The sequence below is a fragment of the Haemaphysalis longicornis genome, unplaced genomic scaffold (assembly GCF_048455015.1).
Source record: "Haemaphysalis longicornis isolate Haplotype H1 unplaced genomic scaffold, Haemaphysalis longicornis Haplotype H1 scaffold_3, whole genome shotgun sequence".
NCBI lineage: Eukaryota > Metazoa > Arthropoda > Arachnida > Ixodida > Ixodidae > Haemaphysalis > Haemaphysalis longicornis.
Genome location: NW_027526335.1, coordinates 139310318 through 139331207, shown reverse-complemented (window position 1 = coordinate 139331207; position 20890 = coordinate 139310318).

Below are 20890 nucleotides of genomic sequence, written 5' to 3'. Positions count from 1 at the left end.
ACGCCAATCCCGCTCTATTAGGAGCGCCATAATATAACCCAAACTAGCAGAAGTAACATCGGCCTAGTGTAGCTACAAAATTTTGAACTACATGCACCTGGACTACGTATACTCATCACGTTTGCGTCGTGAACTCTGTACGCACGTGAAACTAAAACTGGCTCTTTTATCGGTACCTTTGCATATGGTCCCTGCCTGTAGCGTTGGCCTGCATTAAACCCGTTTTTTATTTTGCGCTCAGTGTGCGCCGTCGCCGGTATGCATGCCCAACGTAACAAGTGTGAGCGTGCTTCCCCCAAAACCAAGTGAGGTGCGAGTGTCAGCGCCACCTGTCATAGGGCGTTTTCACAAGGTGAAAGGGCGGCTTTCGCGGGCGTTGGTTGCCGTTTTTCCAGTGGCTGCTTGTTGAGAAGCTCACACTAACACCTTCCTGTTATAACTGCGGCAAAAGAGTATCACTACGACGCTATACCCGAAAACCAGCGAAGACGGCAATAGCTCAGGTATGGTATCCCTCCGACCAAGCGACGGACCCGGATGTCAAGAAGAGCGCGCGTTTTCAAAGGAGATTGCTATGAATGCGTGATATCGCCTACCTTTTCTCACGTAGGTTATTTGCCATCACTACAGTAGTTTATATTCCTATTAAGTTCACAAAATCATGGAAACAGCTCGTGCCATGTTGAAAATATTCCCATTAACGCACTACTTGCGCTATGCGGAGTAACGTCTGGCTGCAATGACGATGCACCGTGGCAAGTTTTGTTGCAATTCTTAACTTGCACCCGAGTATTGCGCAGCGGTGAGATGACACTTTCGGACAATGCAGAACACTCATGAGCGCTGCGAGTTCACAGCGACTTCTAAGTGGCCGAGGCCCTTTATATGACAACCGCGCAATTGAGCGCGACATATTTCACTGCGCGTATATGGCAGCCGTGTAACCGAGAGAGTAGTGAGGTTTTAGCATGTTTCAGGAGCAAGAGGAGCGCTCTGGCAAACACAGAGTACGCTTAGCAGAGGCTTTCCCGGTTAGGGCACGGGAATAAAATAAAATTTACGAACGCTTGAGAGTGTGAATTCTGTCACTTTATGTTAAGTACTTGATTTCTTGGACGTAAAGAGCCATTTAGCACACAATAACGGTGATGAGGCTCTAGAGAGAGTAATCAAAGCACCTTTCACAATGCTAATGTTCTGCTGCCTCTTCGGTGCTCCTGTCTTTAATTCTGCGCAGTGTCAGCAGCCACGAATCCTGGGGGACACATTTGTAAGGTGAGATGTTATGAGCGACGTTCTTCACTTAGCCAGCTCACACGTTACCATCCTGCGCTATCGCATGTCGAAACCTTCAAAAAGTGCAACACTGGAAAAAAAACGTGACCTAAATGAAGGGAACACATTCTCGACGACAGAGCAGAATGTCATTCTCGACAAAAGAATCTTTCCGGAGAAAGCGTTGAAGGCTCTAAACAAAAATTTCAGGCAGGTCTCCGAAAAGGCGAAGAAAATAAAGGAACGGGCTAGCGTTCCTTTTCTTGGATATGAACTGAGAGAAGCTTGCTTCGCCAGTGAAGAAGGCTAACGGCGTGGAGCTCTAGGTGTTGTTCTCCGTGAAGACGCAGAAAGTTGAACATGTTTTTAGAGCCATCGTCTTGGAAGAGGGGACCTGTCAAATGCTTGTGTCTTCCTAAATGCAAATACGCCTCGGAAAACTAAATGTAAACGACCCTTTTTGGTGTCAGCCACAGCCATCGACTACTTAAAGGTCCAGCCTGCCGGTATCCGTGGAGAATTCAGTATAGACGTTGAATATCTGTACTACTCTATCCCACACGATCAGATCTTATCCTATGTGAATGAGTGCATAATGAGAACCACTGCGAACATGTCTTTAGGAATGGTTCTGGCATCTTTGTAGAAGCTTTCTTACAACTGTTGGCCTTTTATTTAAAAGCTATGGTTGTGTCTTGGGTGGTCAGTCGTATCTACTACGCTCATGGCTTTGCATAGAATTATGTGTAGCCCTCGCATTGAGTGGCCATTTCTTAGCCAGAGTGGAGAGACGTTTGAAGAGAAGGCTTACCAGTTCAGGGTTCCGCATTTTCTGGTAGGTGGATCATTTATTGGTAGCATGTAACCAAAAACTCTCCCCCTTCGTTGTCATTGGTTTTTAGACCTCTTTGAGAAGGTTGGCCCAGGCTTGAAATTTACCTTTGAGACCTCTCGTTAGAACGAATTTCAGTACCTGGATTTGAATTTGAAATTTTAAAATGACCATTTGTTCTGGTGTCATCAGCCTAGGTCCGTTAAGCCAATTCTGAGTTATGCGTCGGGGCATTCCAAGTTGGTAAAGCGAGGAATTGTAAAGTCTGTGTTGTGTGCCGCTTTGGAATAGGTCAAAGTGCACTGCTTAGAACAGGCTTTTGATGGTCAAGTGCGTCGCCTTCGAGACGCCGCTTTCCCAAGCAATGTTTTGTGATGAGTACATAAAAAAAGATTAGATAACTATACAATAGGAAGGATGACGTTTGTACGTTTGCAGTATTGGGCGGTAAGAATAAGACGCCGCAAGAAATAGCTACCTGCACAAAATCCCACATACATTGAAAAAAAGTTGGTTCCATGGACAACATGAAGGTTCTGTTTACAGCACGAAACAAAGTTGGCAGGGTTTGTTCTTTGGTTGATTTAAGTTTGTCCGGGGACCATCGTGCAGGGTGGAATGAGTACACTGTGAAACACGAAACGAAGCATGTCAGGTGCAGTGTTGGCTGTGTTTATCTTCTTCTACTGGCTTGCGGTTAGGAGTACGTAGGACAAACGGGCAGATGCATCCACGCGCCTCAGGGAGTATAAAGTGTCCCTGAAAATGGCTATTTCTTCACATGTCGCGAACCATTGCAGCAAATGCTGGTACCGTGGTGGCTGCAGGCCGCTTTTCTGTGATACAAACATGTGTTAAACCATGCACGCCAGGTGACAAGCTGAGGGGACACGTTTGTGTCAGTCAGGCATCTGCTGCCTTACACGCGAAAGAGATTGCGTATCTTGGTAGTTATTGAGCTGCACACCTTGGGGCAGTAGATGTTGTAGTTGTGTGTATTTTGTTTTTGCTGGGTTTTTTTTGTTCGGTGTTGTTTTATGGGTTGTTCCCATCTGATTATTCGAGACGCATGCCTGGGTTGGTGACTGGGGGTATATGTTCTTCCTCTTTTCTGAATAAACTTCAGTTGTTAGTAAGTGCTCGTGCTTAGTTCTCTTCGTTTCTGTGGTATTTTTTCAGTGTTGCGCTTTTTGAAGGTTTGAACATGCAATTTCACCAACTAGCCCAACTAGCCATTCTGCTTCTTCGCTATCGGTTTGAGAGTTGCCCGCTGGTCATGGAGAGCTGTTGCGACTGCTTACGTAGCACTCAGCTTTAGTATTGAGCAACGGTCGCCTCAAGTTTGTTTTTAAGGGTTATGGCAGAAGGTTTATATTGCCTGCGCATTTCGCCAACTGTGCCATGACCCGCAGCAGTGTGCCTGTACGCGGCTACTGACGTGACCTCAATCTCTTCTGGAAGTTGCCCCTTGAATACCAAAAACTGGATCATTTCTCGTGCTCACCATTCCCATGAGGCGGCGTCACTACATTAGTGCCTTAGAGAACTTTTATTCTATTTATATGACATTATGCTTATAATTAGTTAGAAGTAAATGACGTGAGCCTATTTTGATGCCAATCGTGCACAAGGAACCTATAATACGAGCTCAAAAAACCGCTATTTAAAAGCATTTAGTGTGATATTTCGCATATGCGTTAGTAGAAATTATTTAATGTCATCAAATTATGGCGTCAATACCATCTGGTTTAGTGAGCAAGGAAGATATCTGGAACATGTAGTTTAGACCGGGATTAGGAAAAACTTGAGTAGCCACATACTTGAATGCAAACATAAAAAAAAGCACTATTAATTCTAATCATCTACGTGGGTGTTCCATACTAGAGTTGCTCGCCTCCATTTCCGGTAAATTTGGCATGTAGGGCCTTAGTAGATGAGTTGTATGTGCTTATCTCAGGAACTGAAAGAATGTGACAGCGAAAGCTTGGTGGGAGATCTGGGAATGAATCTAAAAAGGGGTACAGAGCGCCTAAAAGGTAACTCATAGGAGAAACAGTGGAATAAGCGCTAACTTGTGCTTGTTTTTCTTCATTACACAGTGAATGTTGCTGATATATAGACATTAAGTGAGCGTGGAAGGCGAGTAAAATTACGTAGGCGGAAGCGGTTCTTTTATATAATGAATTGTAGGTTACCATACCCAAAACGAATAGCGTGCAATCCATAAGTAACAGTATTTGGTAAATGGTGTGTCAACTGCCATGTGCGAGCTGTCGGGTAATGCGTTAAGCGTTGTTTTATCGGGTGGCATGTCTTATTTGGCAAAAAACTAGGCGTCACCCGATTCCCATCACTTAAAATTGTGCCGGACGCTTTCCAAAATTATATTTGGCTGCATGTAGCCTTAAACAGGTAATCAAAATAGCCATTGGTGAAACCACACCCACCGGTACGTCAAGATTTAGGGCCTTCCTCAAATCTTCACGTGCGGACAGGTCGCATATTTTAGCGCAAATACGTTTTCCCGCAACGAAGTCGTAATAAATGAATGGGCTTCCACACATTTTGCGTCAGTTGGTTCACTAATGTGGGCTTGTGGGTTTATGGCACAGGCAAACTCGTTTCCCCAGCCTAGCACAGGTTTCCACGGACATTCATTGCGAGCAACCGAGCAGCGAATGTCCAACAGCCCGTTACACATTGATCGCAGTTCAAACATCGTACAGTTAGCTGGGCAGTGATTTACAGCCATTTTTCACGACTCGTGAACGTACGTTGGCTGTAGCATTCCTACGGGAATTTATGCCCAGCCAGAGGTGTAAACACTGCCTTGCGGGCCAACCTCTGGCATTTACTTCGGTTATGATTCCAGAGACTATGTTGCGATCTAGTGGTAAAAACCTAAAAGGAAACCTTGTTTCGACACAGTTGAAAGAAACTTAGGGTCAGGGTTTTGGAATATGTCATCAGTGGAAAAGATCAAGTAAAACACAATGCTTAAGCAGAGACCTCGGTTGTAAGCTGGCTTAAGCAATGTCGCACATGAAGAACGAACGCACAGGATACAAAGTGGCAGGTAGGAGGTCTCCATGAGTGAAACTCGCCCCGCGATGGACGCCGTTGCTTAATGACAAAGGTTGTTTTCGTGAAAACGGTACTCAAATTCAGACGAACGGGATCACATGAAAGCCTTTTAATACGTTCATTGTCATGCGGAGCCTACACTCGCGGATAGATTTGCGCGTGGCGTGGTTTTATAACATTTTTCTAGTTCCCTTCACTGAGTGGCCACCGTGCTTCTGAAAAATTACGATACGTAAAAGCATTACTGTGCGAGCTGTTTTGCGCTGTAATGCGCCAGTACATTTGTAATACGCCGTAATTTAAATTAGGTATTTCTTAGCTGCACCTGTTCTACCTTTCTTTGTACCGATGTTTTTATTCATTCTTCTGACGGCAACTCAAGATACACAGGCAGTTGCAGTCAATCGTTCTTTTTTGTTAATTAGGGGTAGCAAAAAGCAGAACGCCGTTTTAAGGTTTCAGTGTTTTGAAGGCCACGTTTTAAGCTCAATGTTTATTGACGTTAAAAAAACTCGCACTGACGATAAAAACCCCGCAACTTGACGTGTCGACTTCTGGATTGCCATATCGCGGGTCGCTGAGGCACAGGAACTAAATGGTTGCCTTAGATGCAGAACAACCTCTTCTACAACAGCTTCTCGAAAAACTTCAGCTGCACCCTGGCATTATACGTGCGGTCCAATCAGCTCTTGTGGCCACTAAGCTCAAGACAACAAGAAAACAACTCTTTTGGGTTTTTCTGATACTGTTCGAGATCGTGGGCTCTTTGAAGAAAAAAATAATAAATAGCAAACACAGGAGAGGGGCTTTCATGTACTGCGATATGTTTTACCTTAACCGATGTTGGCTCTTTCAGATACTTCTACATATTTTCTATGTTGGTTAAGATGAAACGTTCGTTAAAAGGAACCGGAAAAAACGGGGCTTTTAACTGCATCTTGGAACAAAGTTATTTTGCGTCACTTAAAATGCTCTTCCAAGTAGAAGTGCGGGATATTTTTGTTTTCTCACTCTCTCCCTCCCTCCCTTCCTTCCTCCCTCCCTCTTTCCCTCCCTCCTTCCATCTCACCCCCCTCACTCACTCACTCACTCACTCACTCACTCACTCACTCACTCACTCACTCACTCACTCACTCACTCACTCACTCACTCACTCACTCGTTCGGTAGAGATCAGTTTCTTAACTTGAAATGTTACTATTGTCGCCACACCATAATAGCGGCACAATCGCCTGAGCTATGGTATCAATCTCGCGGATCGGAGTCTGTACTGATAGTTTGTAGTTCGGTATGGGCCACTTTACTGAATGGCCGCGAAGCATTTGGAATAACAAGGTGGCAGCGCTCAGTACATCCATATGACTCAAACAATAAATAACGGTGATGTCAAAATGATCTTCCAAATCTAGACTCGGTTGTTCATTTTCCGTTGTACAGCCACGGACAAATGAAATATGAACACAAAAATATGAAGCAGAAGTCGCGAAATCGAAAACGACTCCGGGCGGGGGAGTGGTCGAATAGTGCCAGTAGATTGGCAGACTTGGATATTCACATTTCCCGACTTTATCATTGCAATTAGGCAGCATCAGCGTCACGTAGGCAGTAACGCGCATCAGCACACACACAAAAATCCTGCCCACCATCATGTCTTTCCTGGCCATCCACATAAAGTTGGTGGTAACCAGCATAGGCATAACCATCCGAATTCTTGTGGTTGTCCCTCACTGTCTTTACTGCGTTTCTGCAGCCGCCCCATTTCATAGGGGCGATTTCTTGTGCAAGCCAGGTGAACTTCCAAAGCGTTGTTGTCCCACACAAGGGCCGAGTGTCTGGCCGAAGCGCCGCTCATATCTGTTTTAACGGTAGGTGCCCAGCGCCACCAAGGCACACGAATGTACATGGTGCCTTCCACAGCCACGCTGGGCGCTCAACTTGTAAGCGCCTGTGGCAGGACATGGCGCCATACTCCTTCACCCCCGGCAATGCGGCAACGCCGAATTATGGCCCAGCCAGATGGCAAAGGGTCAGGAGCCCCTCGCCAAGATAAAGACAGTTTTTCAGGCGTGAACACCCTTTTCAAGGGTCCGCACTCGACCATGGACGCCTGTACCCAATAAAAAACAGGTTGGTACGCGTCTGTACCTGGATTAGAACCAGGTACCTCTCGCAAACGAGGCAAGTGCTGTACTTCTGAGCCTTTGCTCGGGTTAAGATATTACGACCCCTTCCACCGGGAATTTTCCCGTCCAAGTCGGATAACTTCCCAAGGACGAAATTCACTGTGCTAGGGGTGCTTGTACCAATTTTTACTGGTCGGTGTCCAGCGGTACCAAACTAGCCTCACATTCTCGTACCCCATGGCCCCGCTAGCCTCCAAACCAAACTAGCCCCACATTCTCGTACTACACTGGATCCCCCGTACGGACGGCGCTTGTGCTTATTTTTATTTTAGATTTGTTACCAGCTGCTCCTGAGGAACCTACCACGCCTGCCGTAGTGGTAGTGCATTATCAAGCCCTTTACCCCTTCCCAGACAGAAGGCGCTTGTACCCTTTCAACTGGTGGGTAGCCAGTGGTCCCAGACCCCGCACGAAGGGGTTCGAGGTACCTACCACATGGCCCCCCATGATGCTTGTGGTCTAGCTCCAACCGTTTGTTCCACCGTCAGGACAAACTACGGTACGTAAATGCGTGTGCCCTATAAACAAACAGGTGGGCATCCGGTGTTCCAGGTTTCGAACCTGGTACCTTCAGCTTACGAGACGAGTGTTTTACAACTAGATCATCGCTTTCGGTCAAAATCGCGTTATTTGTGTGTCTGGTTTATATATTCTTGCTTGCAATTTATTTGTTCATGACTAGGCTTACAAGTATAAGGGCTTAGTTAGCGCCACAAATCTTCGGCCGGATCTCTTTTATAAAATGAACATTGTTACAAGACACTTAGGGCACCTTGGCACGAAAACACACCAGATATGGCAAACAGAGTCAAAGTTAAATGCTAAATGGAATAGTAAGGGTGACTGCTGCAACAATCCACTTTGGTGGCGCCTCCGATTCCGGTACCAGCTGAATGACAACGAGCATGTCCTACAATAAACGTGATCTTGGCGACTAGAGATTCCTAGTCCCCGGCTGCGCGAGATGGAATATCAAAAACAAAGCGGTAGAGCTGGTGCAAAGGCTTGTGTTGGTGGCAGAAGATGCATATTGTGGGCTAGGCTGTGCTAGAAAAGACGATGATAAGCAATACCCTACTTTCTCAAGACGTACGAATGTGCAATCCGTAGAAGCGACTGCTTCAGTCATGATCACTGTTACACCGTGTTCAGAACTACGTTTAGGCTTTACCTCTAACTGAAGCTTGCAAAAACCAAGCAAAAAACGTCCACTGTTTGCCGGAGCTCAAATTCCGCCGTTGATATGGATCACGAATCCTTTCCTCCGCCAGATTGGAAAACGAGGCAAAGTAAGCGGCATAAACGTACATAAATCAAAGACAAAGTATTTCGATAAACACGTGTACGCTAAGCCATTTCTTATAGTTCAGCTGAGCTGGTAATTGCAGTTTCGTCTCTACGTCTGGGGGCCAGGTAAGCCCCTCTATAGTGTTCTCAGCACTACTTAGTGAGACGGACATTATCATTCAAATCAAAAACGTTGATATAACACTGCATGCATATTTATTCTCTGAAGTACGGGGACAGCAACTTGTAATTCTGTTACATTACAAAAGCAATTTTTTACCATTTACCACCTCTTACAAAAAATATTTTGAAAAGCAGATGCCCTTTTGGCGCCATTTACACATAATAATTAATTAAACAAAATGAGGAACAAATTCTCCGTATCCTCGCAATAAAGTGACAGTACCTATGTTCAAAGGCATTTGCGTAGCCGAGAGGAGGCTATATTTTGTCCTTGTGGTGAACGTCTAAGCGCTTTCAGCATTTGATGCCCCTTACGCTGGTGAAATATAGGCTTGTAGGTGGTGGTATCCTGCTATTATTGACATTTTTGGCCCGATTCGATGGTATGGAAACACGTATCCTTGGATCCACGCAGACGGTCCGTATTGCCTTCTTCACCCTACTGTCTTGTGCCAATAAAAGAAACCAGAATAAAAGCGTTCGTTCTCCGCCTTCATTGCGCCTTTACAGTATTACTCAAACGTGGCCCTTCAAGGCATGAATATGATGAAAGACTTCGTTCAGGTATTTTCTGCGTTTTTAAAATGCCAAAGTCTCGCCAGCACAAAGCTATTCCCTATGCCGAGCCACCGCAATTGAAAATGTAAACCTTTTACGCTAGTCCATATAGAAAGCATAGCACTCGCCACTGCGACCGTTATTCTAGAAATGTCGATACACGTGGCAAAAAATGGTGAAAAGCATCGGGAAAGATGGGCGTTTCAACGAATGTTAAGTAAGTGATTCGCGGATTTTTTCGTTGTTGCGTTCGCCTGTGGTGGAGGCAAAATGTGACCTGGCTGACATCGGCAATGCTACCCGCCTCGAAGGTGTGATGAAAGTTTAGGTTGTCACCCCTAGCTTTAGACCAAAACGGGAGCGTTTAAACCAAACACGCGTCTGTTGCCCCCTTACAGAATCTGATTGTCTTTAAAAGAAAAAAAACCGTTTTAGAAGTGCGGTTATCTATTTTTGGTAGCTACTTCTCGTCGCCGTACGTGCGTATCGATATTATTCCATCTGTCTAACTCAGCGCTTCGTGTTGAGGATTAAAAGAAAACGGAAACATGCACAGTGGGGGATCTAAATAAGGAGCTTAGAAATAATTTTGCAGGCTGAATCGTTTCTAAGCGCCGAAATAACTTATATAGTTATGTAGAGGAAAGTGAGGTAGATAGTATAAACCTGGTGGTACGGTAAATATCCAGTGAAGCAGTGCCTTAAAAATAACGATGTCGGATAAATAATTTCGAGGTAGGAAAGAACAAACAACAGAGGAAAGAAAGGCAGGTTGACCAGGGAGCTGTCTGATCGGCGAGCGTACAACAAACATCGATTTCCTGTCTCCTCAGAAAGTTTCCAGTCGGAAGCTTGGCCTTGATAGGATCCACCGTTGCACCGTTGCTTCTCGATCTTCGCTTTTGATATTCACGGCCGTACATCCTACACGATTTCCCCAACTTCCGCCGCAAAGAGGCGGAATAGACAAGAGAGTATGCCCTAGAATTCGTACGTAGAAAGTCGGCATGTTTCTTCCCGGTATTTCGGCACCAAGTGTAAAAGAAAAACGGTAGGGTGAAGAAGAGACAGAAGGCCGTGGTTCCGGAAGCTGCCGCTTCCTTTTTCTTCTATTGCGTCAACGTCTTTTTTACAGTGCATACGATGTGCACGCTGCTTCAACCTTCAGGAGAGTGTATCGCGCGCCGCCACCTACCTCCACTACCTAGGCTTCTTCACTGGCCGGCACGTTATCGTACCACGGATACCTGCACGTTGCGCCATTCGTGCCAACGACAAAGCGGATTAGACAGGTAGTAGAAGTTTTAAATGCAGAGCATTTCAGTAACTCACGATTGTCACCCGCGTTGACGTCCGTAGTCGTAGTCCGCACGCTCACTGCGCATGCGCGTCGAGTCGAGGCGAAAGCGAACACTCTCTCTCGAGGGGCATTGGATTGGATTCGAACACTCTCTCGCGAGGGGCATTGGATTGGATTGGATTGGATTGGCTTGGATTGGATTGGCTTGGCTTTGCTTGGCTTGCATGGGATTGGATTTGGATCGGATTGGATTAAAGTGGATTGTGTTGGATTGTGTTGCGTCATAGCCGCGGCAGACGCTCTGGGGCCGGCGCATGTGCAGTACTCTCTCTTCCGCGGTTTCCTCTCCTTCGGGCGCGCTGCGCATATAACCGGTGTGCCGTTATCCGGCGAAGCAACATCCGCGCTTGGCTCAAATACCTAGAGTCCACGCTGCTTTACAAGTACGCCAACGTCGTCAACTGGGACCGGCTTACGCAGTCCCCTCAATGTATATGAGCGGCGGAGCGCGCGTTCGGAATTCAGTCAAGGGCGTCTTTGCTTGGCTTTCGCTTGACGTGACGCTTTGCTTGACTCGAGTAGATGCGACGCATTTACTCGAGTTCCCCCCGTGGGAAGATGCGGGCGGCTTTTTTTAGCTGACAAATGTCCCAAAATGTTTTTTATAAAGCAGGACACCGCATAGTTAACAATTGAATTTGTTCAAAAGGAAGGAAAGCGCGTCTGGTCTTTCCCTTAAACGCATCACGGCTTCCTGCACCATATGAAGTCGGTAGGCTCAGGATGAGGCTACCAGAGCGGATTCCACGTCGGCTGGAGACATTTCCCCATTGGCTACGTAACAACGCAGGTCTCACGAATTCCTGCCGCTATCGCCTGGGTGAAACCACAAATCGTTGTTGTGACAACTGTGGATCACTGAAAACAGCCGAGCGCATCTTGCTAGAGTGTCCGTCATATAGCCTGGAAAGAAACCACCTCGCACAGCCGATCGACAGTCTCAACAAGTAACCTATACTTTTGAAAGCTGTTCTTAGGCCCTGACCGTCTCTATCATCTCAGTGAGAATTGTTGGTTTCGTTATTTCATTATCCAAACTATATCCGCGTTGCTGAGACAATTTGAAACTAAATGCCCTCACACTCTTAAACCACACAGACATTTAGGTCACTTGCCGAAACCTATATATAACTTTTATTTATGGCTTCCTTTTTCTCTTCTGTATTTCGAAATTTTTCCAATGGGCCCTTTATATCCTCCTCGTGATGCCCGCATACATGCCGAAAGACCTCTCCGCCTTCCTCTAATGAAGAGCTCATTGTTGCACTCTCTATATATCTCCACCGCCTGGGTTTATTATCCGCAATAAAAGGCGGCTTGTAATATTTTTGGCTTTCCTCTGATACTTGCTTTCTGTAAAGCTGTGGAAAGCTGTGGAAGCTGCTCTTGTGTACTTTTATCTTAACAGAAACTTGTGAATGCGTTTGTGACTGTCCGTGAAAAAGAATCACCCCGGTGGGCGAAAACTTTTATTGGCGCCTAATGCTGTTCTCGTGTACCTACGTTAATGCAGATTTTATAGTTTCTCAAACCGCAGTTTTAAAAATAGGCAATAGTTTTCCGGCTTACACTTTGCAACTGTCTTGGTTTCTTTTTATGTTTAAAGGAATCGGTGAAACACCTGCAAGAATACTGAATGCCGTATAGTTTATACCCCATTAATACCCCATAGTTTAATGGCGGGTGTTTAAAAAAGTGGTAATATTGCCAGCATATTTTACACCTTACAGGGTGTCCAAGAACTGTACTACATTTCGCAGCTGTAATACAGAAAAGCTTCATTCACGCGTCTTCACGGTACCGCGGGAAAAAGAACGTGACGGCCGGGAAAAATATAACACGAACATGCCGTTAATACCGCAAAAAATGTTTTTAAACAGTATCAGAAAAGCAGAAGCCATGGTTCAAGCATAAAATCAAGTTTCTTGGTATTGAAATGTTTAAAAATATCTCTCACTCAACCTTAGCGCATCTTCCGTGCCTGTGGAATGAAATTACTATTTTTAATTGTTAGATCACGTTGTAGCTGTCGTCCTCGCCTAACTGGCTCACGTACTTTCGTGAAACGTTCACCTAACTTTGGTTCTACAATTCAGTTCAAAGTCGACACTGGCCGTTCGGACTTTTTTGCGATATGTATTTCTTCCCGACCCGTTCCTTTATGGCTACCCCCAGAACATCAAGTTTGTCTTTAATTAAGCTACATGGATTTCATTTTTCTTTGGCACAATGAATGGCCTCAGCGAAGGCAAATAAAGTCTGATGCATAGCAAACTCTCTAAGAGAAAATATGTGCAACACAGGTTGCGCGAGAGGGTGGATGCGTGTTGTACAAATAGGGTAGCGACAACGCTAGTGGTGAAAACAATGATGATGCTTACAGATAGTTGGGCCGTGTACTCTGGTTTCCTGAATTTTGGCTGTGCCCCAACAACGCTCGCTGAGAATTGCGCAGTTCAGTTTTTTAGGGGAAAAGCACCTTAGGGGCTCATACTCTTGGCGTCTCCTATCGTCTCATGTAATGACGGTACTAAAATACCAGGGTCTTTCGCTTTCGAACACCTCGCGCTAGAACGATTCATCTCCATAGGCAAAAAAGGCTTACTAAAAGAACACGCCGGGACACTCGCTTTCCGAAGCCTCACGCTAAAACGCATGCTCCGGTGGATGAGTCAAAGACAAGCTATGGCCAATGCCTCTCATATAATTCAAATCAAATCAAATCATATCAAAATTTTATTTCGCTCATAGGTACATCCACGTGAAAAAGGTGCATCGAAGGGGCAAGGAAAAAAGCTGCAAGAAGCAGCTTGACAGGGCCCTTGACCCCCGTCCAGCAATGAACGGCGTGTGTGCTAAGAGAGTATATACAAAAAACGCACTGAAAAATACACTCTTTTCATATGTCATAGCAATATAAAACCATAAAATACAATAAAATCAATTTGGCGGCCCGACAGGAGTACATACAGTGTACAGTAATAAAAATACTTATACATGAACTGCAACACGCAAACCGAGTACAAAAAAAAGAATTACGATCGCATTAATTAAGCAATTAATTGCTTCAATCCGGCTGAACGCAAGAGAGGACTCCTACCCCACTGCAGGCACGTGCTTGCTCCTACCACAGGCACGTCTCCGGCGCCTAATCAGCGCTCGACATGCGGGAACAGATACTTAAATTCTTTGAATACACATATACAAGCATGCGTCACCCCTCCCCTCACAAGGTTTCGTGTTAGGAGAGATGGCCTGGGTTTTTTTCATTTTTTCGGCGTACCTTTATCACTTTAGCTATATAGCTATAGGTGAGCTATAGCTACAACTATAGATATATATAGCTATATAGCTATATAGCTATATACAGCTATAGCTATATAGCTTTATATAGCTACAGCTATAGCTGTAGCTATAGCTACACTTTTATCCCTTTAGCTAGGCACGGCACCTATCTGGCGAACAGTATGAACGGACCACTCTTGTTAATTTTCCAGATTGTGCCGTGGTTTTCGATCACTACAGCGTCATCAAGGAGCACTCATCGAACGCCGTACATCTTGCCTGTTCATCGTCCCGCCGACCTGAAGCTGGTTGCCTTACTGGAAGACCATAGGGCGTCGGCAGTGACGTCATCGACAGCAAAACTGCAAAAGGACCAACACTACATCGACCACATCAGAGGGCACGGCACCTATCTGGCGAACAGTATGAACGAACGAGTCTTGTTACTTTTCCCGACTGTGCCGTGGTTTTCGATCACTACAGCGTCATCAAGGAGCACTCATCGAACGCCGCAAATCTTGCCTGTTCATCGTTCCGCCGACGTGAAGCTGGTTGCCTTACTGGATGACCACAGGACGTCAACGGTGACGTCATCGACAGGAAGACTACAAAAAGGACCAGCACTACATCGACCACATCAGAGGGCACGGCAGCTATTTGTCGAACAGTATGAACGGACGACTCTTGTTACTTTTCCAGGTTAGTTCTGGGAATTATACTGCTTCGTACCGTAGCGATGATAGATTTTTGTTGATTTTGCCGTGCCCTCGGCGGTGTTGTACTCTAGTGATTGATGTTTGGTCTGTGATGCTATTGTTGCTAACATCGGGGGACATCGAGGAAAATCCTGGGCTTCGAGTAGAGCAAATGATACAGACAATTTTGGAAAACCAGGCAAGGTCACACCGTATCTTATATGCCATCAAAGAGGAAATTTAGGGCCTAAGCAGTAAAACGGACCGACTAACTGAAATTCTTGAAGTATTCCAGGAAATGAAAGCAAAAATTGATATTCTTGAAACGGCTCTACAAGACCAGGCTCATCGGTTAACGGAGTTGGAAAATAGAAGCAGGCGGAACAACGTTCTGGTTTTTGGCGTTGAAGAGCAGGCGAAAGAATCGGAAGCTGATTTGAAGAAAGCTGTTGTGGATGACATATTCGAGAAGAAGTTGGGCGTTGACGTGAAGTCGAAAGAAAGAATTCACTGTATAGGTAAAAAACACCAAGCGAAATGCCGACCAGTCATAATGAAATTCTATGATTGCAGGAAAAAGAATAGTGTGCGTCAGAGCTGCAAAAAGCTGAGGGGGAGTACTGTTAGCGTTAGCAACGACTATACGAATGAAACTGTAGCCGTTCACAAAAAATTGTAAGAAAGTGCTGCTGCAAACAAGGAGAACGGCAAAAAGGTAACGCTTCTGGGAGACAAGATTAAAATAGACGAGGAAATATATTCGTGGGACACCACACGGAATGAGTGATGTTCTTATCAGAATCGTCGAGATAAAGTCCATAAGGGAAGACCATTTGAAGCCACCGCATCACAAAATGTGCATCCGTCGCATAACAAAACGCATTGGGCATAGCTACGCTTGATTCTCCTAAATGCCCGTAGTATTGCTAATAAAGTTACTGACCTGGAATATGTGATACTATCGGCGAGCCCTCACGTAGGATTAATAACCGAAACTTGGTTGAACACCTGGATTCAAAGCGATTGTATTGCGCCACAAGGGTATACCGTGTTTAGATGGGACAGTGATTGACGAGGTGGGGGCGTGTCCAATAATATTAAAAACTGATCCAGGGCCATAATTGTTGAAACCAATATGGTTGAGTCGGTATGGTGCAGATTAACGTTTGGAAATATTGTGTATCTTATTGGTGTAGTGTACAGACCAACTGCTACTCCACCTCAATTCTTAGACAACCTTAATGAATTTCTGTGCAATCACGTAAACAGTAACACCCGACTAGTACTGGCCGGCGACATTAATTTAGGACACATTGATTGGAGGCTCTGTCATGTAACCACACTGAGATAGCCAGTGCAAATAAATTACTGGAAATCGATTTTTATCATGAATTGAGACAATTTGTTCGAGAGTACTCAAGGGTAACCCCTGAATCCTGATCAATATAAGATTTGGTGTTCCCGCCCGCTAAAGTCGAAAATTACAATGTATCCATTCAAGATGGTATATCCGACCAAAAAATTGTTTCAGTGAACATACTGCCCTCATCGTGCCATCATGCTAGCAACTCTGGAAGTAACAAACAAGTGTCGGTCAGAGACGAAAGAGCGGATGATACTTCTGTTTTGGACTACCTAGAGCTGTCATTCAACGAATTCGAAATCTCTTCACGGTCCGAGTCCGCCAAGAAATTGTGGCACAGATTTAAAAGTATTATTGCAACTTGCAATACTAGATTTGTTCCTAGTCGTTATAAAAAACGAAAGCAGAGAAATCCACGGATAACTCGAGAGATTATTCATATGAAACAAAAAATAATACGCCTGCGCAAACAGCCAAAGAAAATAAATAAACTCTCACAGGCACCTAGGATTCTCAAAACGGCATTATCGGAATCAAAAAGAAAGTTCTCAGATGAAACGCTCGGAAACTTCAATAGAACCTCGCCACAAAAATGTTTACGTTTTTGGCAGCACAGAAAGTAAAAATAGACCATATAACCATATCAGGCATCCTTGTGACAGACGCACGACAGATAGCAGATGGTTTAAATGAGTTTTTTCAGTAAGTGCTTACCCGAAGCACGCACAATCACGTAGCCGGTGCGGCAAGCCCTTCCAGCGCATGTCCCTTGGAGCCTCTTTCGTTTAGCCAGGCAGGTGTGTTTCAGCAGCTTCTGAACTTAGATTCAAAGAAGGCCAGTGGCCCTGACGAATATCAACGGCATTTCTAAAAGGACACGCGGAGTGGATGTCGTTTTATCTAGTAATTATATTTGCAAAATCCTTGCGAACTCATTCCCTTCCGAAAGATTGGCTTTGCGCTGCAGTTATTCCTGTGTTCATAAGCGGAAATCGCTTGCTTGCGACCAACTATCGCCCTGTTTCCTTGACATCTGTCTGCTGCAAGCTCATGGAACATGTAATCGCAAAACATAATGTGCACTTTCTGGAAACAAATAAGTTACTTTATGCAAACCAACATAGGTTTAGGCAACCCGCCGCGGTGGCTCAGTGGCTAAGGCGTTGCGCTGCTGAGCACGAGGTCGCGGGTTCGATTCCCGGCCGCGGCGGCCGCTTTTCTGATGGAGGCGAAAAGCAAAAACGCCCGTGTGTACGAGATTTCGGCGCACGATAAAGATCCCCAGGTGGTCAAAATTAATCCGGAGCCCTCCACTACGGCGTGCCTGATCGCCTGCGTTGCGTCGGCGCGTTAAACCGCACAATCAATCATAGGTTTAGGCAGGGCCCCTCGACAGTTGCGCAACTAGTGGAGACGGTCCATGACTTTTCGGTGGCTTTAGATGAGCAACGGCAGATAAATGTTATATGCATTGATTTTAGGAAACCATTTGAGAAGGTGCCTTATGGTAAACTGCTTTATAAACTTCCTCAAGTTGGTATTGCAAATGATGTTTTAGAATGGATACAAGCATATTTAACAGATCGGATGCAGGCTGTACGTGTTAGTATTTCAGAACCGAATTTGTTGGAAGTATTTTCTGGTGTACCACAGGAGTCAGTACTGGGCACGTTGTTGTTTTTGCTTTATATTAATGATGTCACTACAGCTGTTCAGCCGCCAGTGGTGTTGAAGCTATTTGCAGATGACTGTTTACTTTATTCCCCACTTACCGGTGAAGGTGACCAAATTAAAATTAACCAGGGTCTCGAGGGCTTTTTTGCATGCTGTCAAAAATGGGAAATGGAACTTAATTATTCCAAAACCACATATGCGCACATTACCCGGCGGAAACGGGTTTTTAAGTGCGAATGCCCTTCTTAAGCGAGCCTGAATCGTCAGCCGCCGTAGTCCGCATAGCAACAGCTGCGGGTGCGCGCGCTCCTCGTCTTCCCTAGCAACGGGGGGAGATGGGCGCGCGCTGCCTGGCCGCTGACATGGCACATACCCACGTGGGGGATTGGCCAGGAATCGGGCGTGAGAAGGGCTAATGCACCCGCTTAAAGGAGTACTGACGCGAAATTTCAAAGCTGAGATCCGCTCTAGCAATCACGTACAACGACAACACAAATAGGTGTCTGTGAATAAATGCATCTTTCTTTCTTTGTAGTTGTGTGTGTGTGTGTGTGTGATCTCTCTTACGCGACTATTACCGGCGCGCTGCCTGGCCGCTGACATGGCACATACCCACGTGGGGGATTGGCCAGCAATCGGGCGTGAGAAGGGCTAATGCACCCGCTTAAAGCAGTACTGACACGAAATTTCAAAGCTGAGATCCGCTCTAGCAATCAAGTACAACGACAACACAAATAGGTGTCTGTGAATAAATGCATCTTTCTTTCTTTGAAGTTGTGTGTGTGTGTGTGATCTCTCTTTCGCGAACATTACCGAACCGCGCAAATTCAACTCGTGCATTCGCACTTTCACATTCTTCCCCCCGGGGAAATGCGGGGAATTTTTTTCCTTCAAGTATCACACCGGAAATGTTGTTTTGAAAAAAAGTGACTAGTTTCAGATATCTCGGTGTAGTGATCACTGATGACCTCAACTGGCACAGCCACATTGAAAATGTGGACTCGGTAGCATACAAATACTCTGTTTCGTTCGGGTAAAACTACGGAACGCAACAAAAGACGACACGCTAACGGCGTGCAAAACATTTATTCGCCCTGTACTAAAGTACGCCGGCGTAGTTTGGAGTACCCATCAGGAAGGTCTAAAAGCTGAAGTTGAGAGAATTCAAATACTCGCAGCCAGATTCATATGTTCAAAATGCAAAAAAACTGGCTCGTTTACCGACATGCTCAACGCGTACAATACGGAATTGTTAGAGATCGGCGGCAAATGAACAGGATACAATTAATATTTCAGGTTCTGCAAAGCCATGTAAACATTGATAAAAACTTGTGCATACGAGACCCTAGCAGACATAGCAACAACCATGACGCAGCAATCCGACCTTATGCCGCCTGCACGAACGTCTTTCGTTATTCGTTTTTCCCTGATGCCATAGAAAACTGGAATTGCATGCCTGCACTAATTGCTGAATGTACCGATGGTAAAGCGTTCGAAACTTTCCTTGACACTTATGTTCCATGAAGTCACGTCCCTTGAAACTTATTCGATGTTATAGGTTCCTTAGCAGCTACTACACGGTCTTCCTCTTTGATAATATTGATAGTGTTCGATGGTCTCTGTGTGATTTTGCCTTTGTTTCTTTTCGTTTCTTGAAAGGGAATTGATGTAATCTTTGCGGTTGATGTATTCCCTCCCTGTAATTACCCTCAAATAAGGGTTGACAGTATGTTTATATAAATATATATGTTTTTATTCTAGTCATTAGCCGATATTTGAAAGATTACAGTGCAATATTCTAAGAAAATGAAGCGAACGGACCTCAAAGGTCGCTGCAGTGGTTCGAGAAGATCCCAATATGTTGCCAAGTGCTCAGCAGCTTCCGCGTGCTATTACTCTCAGCATGTCCGAATAGCCTACCGATACTGTTGTGCGAAGGCGTTTTGCCCAGCACACTATATTGCCTTTGTTTTAATTTTCGAGCTTTTGATTCAAGGCAAGCATTCAAGTATTCTGTGTACTTAGCACTTCGCTATGTGCTACACTACACTAAGAAACAGAAAAAGCACTTTACGTGGTGATGCATTTAGAAAGCTTACTTGTGGTTGCTTTAAATAATCTCAATAGGCCTACCTATATTTACTCTATGTCGAAGAACTCATTGTTTTATTTCGAACCACTTGTTTGTGGTGCCGTCGCCAGAATGCATTGTGAATTCCAGGATTTTCTAATTCGATTGGCAGTATAAGGTCTATGTCAGCAAACATTTTTGCCGCCGATTCTATCCTAAAGCGGAAACACAGGAGACGAAAGTGGATGTGGCTGCAATGATGCTCCCTTCGCTCGACTGCCGAAGTTTTCATTGAGACGCCACGTCGACGCACGGCTCGCCACCTGCCTCTGCCGATGCGCTTGTTGTACGCCCTTTTGACGGGTCTCGTGACTTCAGTCGCTGGTTTACGCGTTGTGAATTAGGAGTGCAACGAATGGGTGGAGGCAAGGGGGAGGAAGTGGCAATGAGGGCGATGAATTCAGCTTGGGGTGGACAGAAACAACGTCAAGACGGCAATAGCACTGCTCAAGCGTACAAACGTGATCACTGAGACAAGACGGTTGGACCGAGAAGCATGTTTTGCTAGGCGCAAACCGGGGGGGGGGGGGGGGAGGGGGGCTGAAGAGGGGGTTCGAAAACACCTTACTTTGGACTTTTGCAGCTGGAGCATGACGTCGCATGTAACAGGCGGAACTTTACGCTCGCGGGAGAAAGGGACGAGCTGCTGAAGCGTTTGTAAGTTGCTAACAATGGGGCCTTATAATTATTGAATTGTTTCTTCTTTACGGAAATATTTCGTTTGCCATATTTGTTGCCCGTCTCCTGATGGGTAATCTGTTATCAATATTAGTCCATCTGTTGTGAGTTATCCACCTTGTACAGCCGGCTTCAGCCAACTTTTCTGTATTTCCATCTATTTCTCAACCCAACACAAATGCTTTGTCGTAAACTACTTTTTGTTGCTTCTTCACATATACGTTGGTTAGACTCACCTAGGATTGTTTCAGGGCGTTTAGTAAGGCTCCAAGTTTCTGTCCAATACGGGGTTGCCGGGACCGC